Below are 10,671 nucleotides of genomic sequence, written 5' to 3' on the forward strand. Positions count from 1 at the left end.
CAACAAATTGGAAAATTTAGAAGAAAGGATAGATAGCTGGACATATACAATCTACCAAAACTGAGTCATGCCAGGAGCTAGATACTTTCTCTGGGAACTGCAAAGGAAATACTCAACAAAGTGAACAGGCAATAACAGAATGCAAGAAAATATCTGGAAACTACACAACTGATAAAGGATTAATATCCAGGATTGTCAAGGAACTCAAGAAACTCAGCAACAACAAAACAAACAATTCAGTTAAGAAATGGGCAAAGGGCATGAACAGGTAATTTTTAAAAGATGACATACAAATGGCCAAAAGAGAAATCAGAAAATGCTTAGAATCACAAGCCATCAGAGAAATGCAAATAAAAACCACAACTGGGTTTCAATTTACCCTGGTTAGAATGGCTCTTATACAGAAATCAAAAAACCATAAATGCTGGTGAGGATATGGATAAAAAGGTACCCTAATCCACTGTTGACAGGAATGGAATCTAGTAAACCATTATGGAAGACGGTATGGAGATCTCTCTGAGATCTGAAACTAGTTCTACTATTTGATCCAGCCACCACACTTCCAGGAATTTACCCAAACAAAATGAAATCGGTACATGAACGAGTTATTTGTGCCCCCATGTTTATTGCAGCTCAATTCACAGTAGCTAATATATGGAATCAACCCAGATGTCCATTAACCGATGACTGGATAAAGATAATGATATATATATATATATACACATATATATACATATACATATATGTATATACATACATATATACACACATACATATATACATGCATATACATACATATCTTTTTGTTTTTGTATCTATATCTGTATCTATCTATATACATACATACACAAACACTGTGGAATACTACGGAGCCATAAAAAAGAATGAAATCCTGTCTTCTGCAACAAAATAGATGCAACTGGACATCATTACACCTAATGAAATACATCAGCCTCAAAAAGATGAATATCATATGTCTTCCCTGATATGTGACAGTTAATATAGAATACCAAAAATGGATAGGAATGAAATGGTCATTTTGGGATATGACCGTCATTTTTAGCTCTTGTTTATACTCCTGTGGAACTGTGTTGTTCCTAGTTTTTACTTGTTGAATATTATGATTATGATGAATTAAGCCTGTGACTATAGAGTAGGTTAAAATTATGTCTTTGCAAAAACTGATGAAGTGAGGGGAGGGGAAAGAGAGATTGGGGAGGAGAAGGGGAATGAGTGAAGTGTGGTTGTCTTCTTGGAACTGTACCTATGGAATGCATAATATCTGTTCTCTCTATATTAATAAAAATTTTAAACAAAAAACATGCACAGAAGCAGGAAGGGAAACAGCCACATGTAAGACAGGCCAAGTACATGGGATGGCCTTGCTGTGTAAGAACCCAGTCTCACAAGAACTAACCAGCTTTGTGAGAACTAAATTAATCCATTCCAAAGCTGATGTCCCCATGAATTAATCACCTTCCACCAGACCCCACGTCTTAAAGAACCTGCACTTCTCACTGCTGTTACACTTGGGATCATCTTTCCAGCATGTGGACCTTTGGAGAACACACAAGCGATACCCAACCAATACTCCCACATATTGGGGCTTTTCATAGTTAGGCAAAATAATAGTTTTTTTTCTTCTTTGAGTTGGTTTAATTTACTTCAGTAGGAATCCACTTTGCCAACTGATTTCAATCCATCACCAGAGAATTTAAAGTTCTGAAAATCCATGCATCCATTTTCCCCCTGTAATTTTTTTATCCTCTTCATATTTTCCTGCTTTCAGACAATGGCTTCATTTAAAAAAAATGTTCTGGTAACATTTTGCTATGTTGAAATGAGTAAAAATCAAACACCTTATAATTTATTTTGTGTAACTTAGTTGTCCTTGTAAGGCCAAACCTTCTGCTTCTTGTTAGGAAATCAATCTGGGTGTTCAAGGACCCACTTGATTCATAGCCTAACTCAACTGCAGTTCAATCTAATAAATCAGGCTGCAAATCAGATTTAGCAAAGTGAAAAGGGCTTCATTTTTATTTAAGTTTTCAGAAAAATCAGTTAGTGAGTTCCTTGGGCATTGTGTCTACTTTATCCATCTTTGTGTCACTCATTGGGCCCAGCTCAGATCTTTGTCCATAATAGGAATGCAACAGTGTCTATTAATAATATAGAAAAGGAGGCAAAATCAGTATGCAAATATAAATTAAAAATAGGAATCTAACACAAGGTTCTTGAAGATGAGTGCTTAGATTCCCTTTGCACCATGCTGAGCAGTGCCCGGCTATGGTGCAGGAGGAAGTCTGGCACCCCTACCACAGAATCAACTTTGACTCTATGTTTCTGGCTTTGTTGATTGGGTACAGAAGGCCAGTGTGGAGTTCAGGACACAGGAACCAAAGCAGGGGTAAAGGAGTTGTGCGAATAGATGCCTAACTGGGCACCAAGCCACAAGGGTCCCAGTGCATCAGCCTTTGCCAAGTGATGTGAGGTTGCTAGGTGGTGGCGAGTAAGCTTTTTCTGTGGCACTCCTTATAATTTATTTTTGTGTAATTGGCTTGGCTGGGACTGGCTTTTAGCCCCACATGTCCTCTCCAAAGAGCTTCTTAACATAACACACTGCACACCAGAACAATTATACATGGTAGGTCTGCTGGGACTAGTGGTAGAACATGTGAGAAGTCAACTGAAACTGCTCCAGGCAAGGAACGAATGGGCATCGAGGGAAAGTCAGGCAGTGATAGCAAACATGCTGGCTACAGAGATGATGAACCTGCTCAGCTTCTCAATTGCTTTGACTGTCACAGGGAAAGTCCATACAAAAGGAGTTCTCACTAGGAGCGACTCCTGAGCCTACTGGACTGAGATGCTAAACTATCCCCAGGCCCTATGTTCAGGAACTAGAGGTCAGTACACAAGCCCCTTAGTTCTCCTGGGATGCAAAGGCCTCCCCCCATATAGGCTTGGAAATAACACACTGTAAGGGGTATAACTATACTGTACATGGGCATAGTATACCATGAGAGGCTCCCCTCCTTTACTGAGTGGCTGGGGGTGGTTTACAGCAACACCTCTTCAGCTCGGCAACCTGTTACTCCCACTGAGCAGGCATGATTGATCTCCCTAGGCCAGTGCTCATTCTGTGGACATTAAGTGGGAGGGCAATGGGACTGATAGATTGCAAGGGCAGCTTATGAATTTGTCTCTTAGGGGAGATCAATTTTGTCCTGCTCGGATTCTGACTCACAACCCACAGGTCAATTTGTTTGGGAAGCCCAAGGGCTTCTGATGATAATTCATCTTGTAGCATGCCCCCAGAGACTCCTCCACACTGTGACTGTAGTGCCATGACTCTCAACGCTTAATGAGAAGGAACTCCAGACTTAGCAATCTACTGGCTGCCCAGAGGCAGCCGTCCTAACTCAGGCCTCTGTAATTAGAGTTTTTCCTTAGCCCTGGGCTGCTTTTGAGTAATCTGAAACACAGCCCTTGACAGACACCTCTATTAGCTGTTTAGAGTGACAGGTGGATTCCCCATTGGCTGTTTGATAAGAGAGAAACACAATGTGGCATACAAAAATGGAAAGACTCTTGGATCAAATTCAAATCCATAGTATTCACTGGGCAAGTGCTACTGCTTTAGAAACTGGAGAAATTCTAGTCTTGAGTTTTAACTGGCTAAAAGGAGAGAAGTTACTATTCTCCCACTCTTCCAGCTCCATTTTGCTTGCCACACCTTTCCTGTGTGGATGCTGTATGGCTCCTATCTGAAAGTACATTGACATCTGCCAGTATCTGACATATTTGGGTCTTTTTCAATAGTATTCCCAAGCAGGCTGCACTGTATTAATTACAGAAAGCAACTTCTTTCTTTGATCACAGAGTGGCAAGCTGTTCATCTTAAAGTCAAACCTTAAAGATGAAGAAGTCTTTTTTTTTTTTAAGGTTGTAATTAAGACATTTATTCTGTGGGGGCCAGCATGAGGCATAGCAGGTTAAGCCTCCACCTGCAACCCCAGCATCCCATGTTGGCACTGATTCAAATCCTGGCTGTTCCACTCCTAATCCAGCTCCCTGCTAATGTGCCAGGGAAAGCAGCAGAAGATGGCCCAAGTACTGGACCCATGTGGGAGACCTGTAAGAACTAGCTCCTGGCTTCAGCCAGTCCAGCCTCAGCTGTTGCGGGCCATTTAGGGAGTGAACCAGTGGGTGGAAAAGTTCTCTTTCTCTCTTTGTCTCTCCTCCTCTCTCTGTAACTCTGCCTTTCAAATGAATAAAAAATAAAAATATAAAATAAAAATGAAAAAACATAGATATGTCTTTTGAGTATGGCACTTCCTATTTCTATTAGGTGCTCATTTCTTTAACTTCTCTTTCACAATGGCAAAGAGAGCAAAGTTAAGTGCTTGTTTGAGTCTGGGTTCCCTTGAAAGAGAAGCCAAGGACATAGGTTTACAGACAGGCCGTTCATTTAGAAGCTATACACCTTATCTCTTTTCTTAGGAAGTGTGCATGTACTGTGCCTCTATTGTAAACTGCATACATTTGCTTAGTTTAGCTCATTTAATTTTCCAAGTAACCTTGGAAGCATAACAATAACAGGTAAATTTTAATTAATTCAAAGATATGCCCTCCATAGTAACCGCCAATAGCATTTTTAGCATCCTTGCTTCAAAATAGAAGAATCTCATAGTCGGTCCTTGTCCTGACTGTTGATGTACAACTTAATACTTTTTCCCTTTTAATATTTTTTGTTCTACTTAATACTATTGGTTGAACTCTGTAATTATAATTATTCTTAGGTGTTTAAATTTAACTGAAAAGTGATCACTGTTAAATATAAGAGTAGGAATAAGAGAAGGAGGAGATATACAATTTGGGACATGCTCAACCGGACTTGCCCCAAATGGTAGAGTTAAAAATGTGCCAGGAGATTCCAACTCAATCCCATCAAGATTGCATGTACCAATGCCACCTCACTAGTCCAAGTGATCACCTCCAGTTCACAATTGATCACACTGATAGGTCTAAGAGTCAAAGGGATCACACAAACAAGACAAGTGTCTGCTAATACTAACTGATAGAATCAAAAAGGGAGAGAAGGATCCAACATGGGAAGCGGGATACACAGCAGACTCATAGAATAGCAGATGTCCTAAACAGCACTCTGGCCTCAGAATCAGCCCTTAAGGCATTTGGATCTGGCTGAAGAGCCCATGAGAGTATTTTAGGCATGGAAAGCCAAGACACTCTGGCAAAAAAAAAAAAAAAAAAAAAAAAAAAAAAAAACCCTAAATGAAAGATATCTGCGAGTGAGATCCCAGTAGAAACAATGGGCCATCAAAGAAGGAGGTACCTTTCTCTGAAGGGAGGAGTGAACTTCCATTTTGACTATGACCTTGTCTAAATAAGATCAATGTCCGCTAACTCAAAAGGCTTCCATAGCCTTGGCAACTCATGACAAGAGCCTAGGGAGATTACTGACACCCTAAACAAGAGTGTCAATTTGTTAAGTCAACAACAGGAGTCACTGTGCACTTACTCCTCATGTAGGATCTCTGTCCTTAATGTGTTGTTCAATGTGAGTTAATACTATAACTAGTACTGAAACAGTATTTTACACTTTATGTTCTGTGTGGGTGCAAACTGTTGAAATATTTACTTAATATATACTAAATTAATCTTCTGTATATAAAGATAATTGAAAATGAATCTTGATGTGAACAGAATGGGAGAGGGAGTGGGAGTTGGGAAGGTTGTGGGTGGGAGGGAAGTTATGGGGAGGGGGAGCCAGTGTAATCCATAAGCTGTACTTTGGAAATTTATATTTACTAAATAAAAGTTAAAAAAAATAAAAAAGAAGAATCTGGGGCAACAGAGAAGTTAATAAATTGCCTCTTTCCCAGCTAGTTAACTGACATAGTCAAAAGTCAGGTCGTCTGTTCTCAGAGATTTTGCCCTTAATCCTGAAGCAATAATGTCTTTAGAATCATAGGATAATGTTTATTTATTTTTAAAAGATTTTTATAAATATTTGAAAGGTAGAATTACACAGAGAGAAGGAGAGGCAGAGAGAGAGAGAGGTAGAGAGAGAGAGAGAGAGAGAGAGAGAGAAAGTCTTCCATCCACTGGGTCACTCCCCAGTTGACTGCAATGGCTGGAGCTGCACTGATCTGAAGCCAGGAGCCAGGAGCATACTCCAGGTCTCCCATGAGGGTGCAGGAGCCCAAGGACTTGGGCCATCTTTCACTGCTTTTGCAGGCCATAGCAGAGAGCTGGGTCGGAAGTGGAGCAGCCAGGACTCGAACTGGTGCCTATCTGGGATGCCGGCACTACAGGCAGTGGCTTTACCTGCTATGCCACAGTGCTGTCCCCAGGATAATGTTTATTTACAGGAGAGAAAACTGAGACTCATGGTATCAGATTTGAGGGAACTTCATAAAGTTTGTGGAAAATAGAATTAACAGATCAATTTATTTTGATGTAAAATTTTTGAAATCTATTCAGTTTTCTCATAATCTGTGTTTTCCATAAACTTTTTGAAGATCCCTTAATTAATTAGTTGTCTGGCCACAGACTCTGTGTAAACCACTTCTAGAATTACTGTGGCCATTGGGGATCATATTTTATGTCATGTGATGCTCTTCCTTCATTGTCCTCTTCGTTGGACCATAGATGATAAGGCCAACAATGGATAACAGGGGAAAAGATAAGCATAGGCAGGTTAGCAACTTCTGATTTATGAAACAGGATTAAAAGCAAAAAAATATCTGAGCCAATGACTATTCCTCTTAGAACAACTGAAATGAAAACAAGAACAATCTTAATCAACGAGAAGCCAAAGAGGTAATTAGAAGAGACATAGAGGACGGACTAGAGTCACACTAACCACAAAATGATAGTCCCACAAGTCCTAGGCGTCTCTAGAAATGCCCCCAATCCAACACAGCTTCAGCCCAAGGCTCAACAAGATTCAACAGCACTTGTTTCTGCCTCTGGTTTTGCCTCCTGGTCATCTCCATGAGAATCTCAACCATACATTCTTTTGCCTGGAGTTGTCTCTGCTCTTTATTACCAAGCTCAAGATCAAAACTATCATGTGGTTAGTGGTGGAGCCAGACTATAAATCCACATTTGTGTGATGCAAAATCTGGACTTTCACGGCCCTCTATTTAGTCCAAAGAGAACATTGTGTCTTGTCTGATACTTCATGATTATATTCCTGGGTGCAATTTAACATGTAAAGGGGCTGAAGTGCCAGCCAGTTTAACAAACACTAAGTGGACGCAACATAGTATCTGCCACACAGTTGCCTTAAAATGAGAGAAATACCAAACGTGTACAGAGTGTACTGGAAGCAGTTAGGATACCCTTGCCCTCAGACTAGGGAAGCTGTGCCCAAGAAGTAAGTGACAGGCATCCCAAGTCTTGGGGAAGGTAAAAAGAGTAAACTGTCAAAACAATGCATGCATGATGAACTTTCAGCTTAGTCCTTCCTTACTGCAATACAATAAAATCTAGTATAATTCCTCTAAAAATAGCATCTGTTTCCTAAAAACAGCATATCAATTTTTCTGCTTAGAACATATCTTTGTGATATTGCTATTTATTTTCTTTCTTATTTGATACTTTATTTTTTCAGTTTTCTTTTTATTTTCCTTTTTTGATTGTTATTCATATAAAGAGAACAGATTTCAAGAATTTCATAGGTACAGTACTAAGAAGACCAGACTTCTCTTCTTTCCCCTCCCTTTTTTTTTCTTTTTCATTTTTTATCCTAGTATTTATTTACATTTTTTATTATTACCTATTTTTCTTTCAATTTTCTTTGAATTTTTCATTGTTTTCATATCATCTCTAATTTATTATTTTATTTACAAAATGACAGGAAAGAAAAATGGCTGAAAACAGGACCGCTGTAAACATAGCACTGTCACACATTCCAGGAATAGACCTGTCCTACAGGAATGAAATTCATTCCTTTTTTCAATTGATTTTTCTAATGTCAGCCCATTTAGTGGGCAAGATATAGAACAGATAAGATATGTAGGGTTCTGCAGTGTAGTGTTCAGGCTTCTGCCTCAAACTTGTCCACACATGGTCTGATCAGCTCCTTCCAGAATAGTTATAGGAAAATGCCTTAAGCTACTATGGCAGTCATAAGTGCAGAATTTCTTATAAAATTAAGCATACATTTACTATACAAGCCTGCAATCCACTCTTCATCCCACCCTGAAGAAAAAGAAATCGCATGAACACAACAAATCTAAATACAGATGTTCACAGCAGCTTTGTTTGTAAGTGCTACAAATTAGACATAATGTCCTTAACAAAGGAGCAGGCATACAAACTGACACAGTCAGACAAAAGAATACTGTTCAGCAATAGAAAAAAATATTGATCCATGAAACAACATGAATGAAGCTTATAGATCCATTATTACTAAGTGGGAAAAAATAAAGACTCAAAAGCATATGTATTCTGTTTCCAGTTATATAACAAGACAACAGATCAGGGGCTGGGTATTGCAGGAGGAGTTGACCACAGTGGGGCATCAAAGAACTTTTTGGGGCCACAAAATATTTCATATCTTGACTGTGGTGATGGTTACCCTATCATATGCATCAGTCACAACTGACAGAACTGACACTAGCTCTGTGGCGAAGTAGGTAAAGTCACTGCCAGTAGTGTCAGCATCCCATATGGGCGCTGGTTCGAGTCCCAGCTGCACCACTTCCAATCCAGCCCTCTGCAATAGCCTGGGAAAGCAGTGGAACATGGCCCAAGTGCTTGGACCCATGCACCTACATGGGAAACCTGGAATAAGCTCCTGGCTCCTGGGTTTGGAACGGCCCAGCTCTAGCTGTTGTGGCCATTTGGGTAGTGAACCAGCGAATGGAAGACCTCTCTCTCTCTCTCTCTCTGCCTCTGCCTCAGCCTCTTTGTAACTCTGCCTTTCAAATAAATAAATAAATACATCTTTTAAAAAAAACTGACATGACTGTGAACATTAAAATTGGTGAATTATACTTTATGTAAATGATCCCTTAGTAGAAAATAAAAAAAAAAATTTCCAGAGTCCTCACTCTGGAATGAGATTGCATTCAACCCTAGCTCCTCCACATTTTGGCCAAGAGACCACAGGCTATTCAGCCTTTCTGGCTATCATTTTCTTGAGTTGTGAAACAGAGTTAAGAATTGCAGAAAGTTGTCAGAAAAATTAAATAAAATAATCTTTCTTGAGAAAATAATGGCCACATTGGGTAAGTTTGAGTTCATGAAAATAAACTAAAGCAAACATGAATAAATAACCCTTCAGAACCTAGACTCCTGTACTAGTTCATTCAATCATTCATTTATTATTTTTTAAAGATTTACTTTATTATTTATTTGAAAGGCAGAGTTACAGAGAAGCTGAGGCAGAGCGGGGGTGGGGTGGGGGGGTAGGGAGTCTTCCATCCTCTGGTTTACTCCCCAAGTGGCCACGATGGATGGAGCTGGGCTGATCAGGAGCCAGGAGCTTCTTCCAGGTCTCCCACATGAGTGCAGGGACCCAAGGACTTGGGTCATCTTCCACTGCTTTCCCAGGCCATGGCAGAGAGCCAGATCGGAAGTGGAGCAGCCGGGACTTGAACTGGTGCCCATATGGGATGCCGGCACTGTAGGCATCAGCCTCACCTGCTATACCACAGCACCGGCCCCTCATTCATCCATTTAACCAAAGAGTACCTATGTGCACCAGACAGAAACTATCCTAGGTGTTGTAGATTCAGCAATACCCAAGTAAGTAAAAACTGTGCATCTTTTTCCAGCCACTTCTATTGTATTCAGTACTTTGGGATGGCTCTGTAAACAGATGAAGCCAATAATGTATTAACAGTACCAACTGAGAGACAGTATGGTTAACTGAGGTTACTAAAAACAAAAAGCAATTCAAATCAATTGGCAATCTACAAAAAGTTAAAGATTTTAAAAGCTATTATTAAAATTGCTATATTGGTCTATTATGCTATGTTATATGTGTGTACATATTGTATGTCCACATGGGAAAATTTTATTAAGAATTTTATTTTAATTGGCTTATAGATAAGATTGTCCATAAATTTAAGCTGCTAAAATTAATCAAAGATACATTTTAATTCGTGTGACCTGAATCTCTGCATTATATGTTTTATACTTGTTGGTAGAAAGAAACTAAAAACATTTTATATGGTTGTGCTTAAGTTTACTGGTTAAACAAACTACACCATGTTAGATATTTAAGAGGTGTTTTCAAATACATGATTCTTAAAATTTATAGAAGGCATTGGACCTTTTGGTAAATGTTTTCTTAAGTTGTTATCTAGTGGTTGAAACTGTTTGCTAAGTATTCATGTGATATTGCTATTGTCAGCAAGCGATCTAGGACTTGCTCCCTCATTTCTCTATTCTAAGCCCAACTTGTTCTTTCATTTCTCTATTCTCCTCAAGGTAAGAAACTAATTCTATTATAAAGGAATCTGTAGGATGCACAATTTAATCTTTAGACCTTATAAAAGAGATGGCTAACATTTTTCTGTAATAGCATAGCCAAAATAAGAGCTTAAATAATAATCTCATAGCTAGATTTACTTCGCCATCAGCAAAGTATACAGTAAGTAGAAAAAAACCTCCCTTTCAGACAAAAGGGAA

Source organism: Lepus europaeus, chromosome 3 (genome assembly GCF_033115175.1).
Source record: "Lepus europaeus isolate LE1 chromosome 3, mLepTim1.pri, whole genome shotgun sequence".
Classification (NCBI taxonomy): domain Eukaryota; kingdom Metazoa; phylum Chordata; class Mammalia; order Lagomorpha; family Leporidae; genus Lepus; species Lepus europaeus.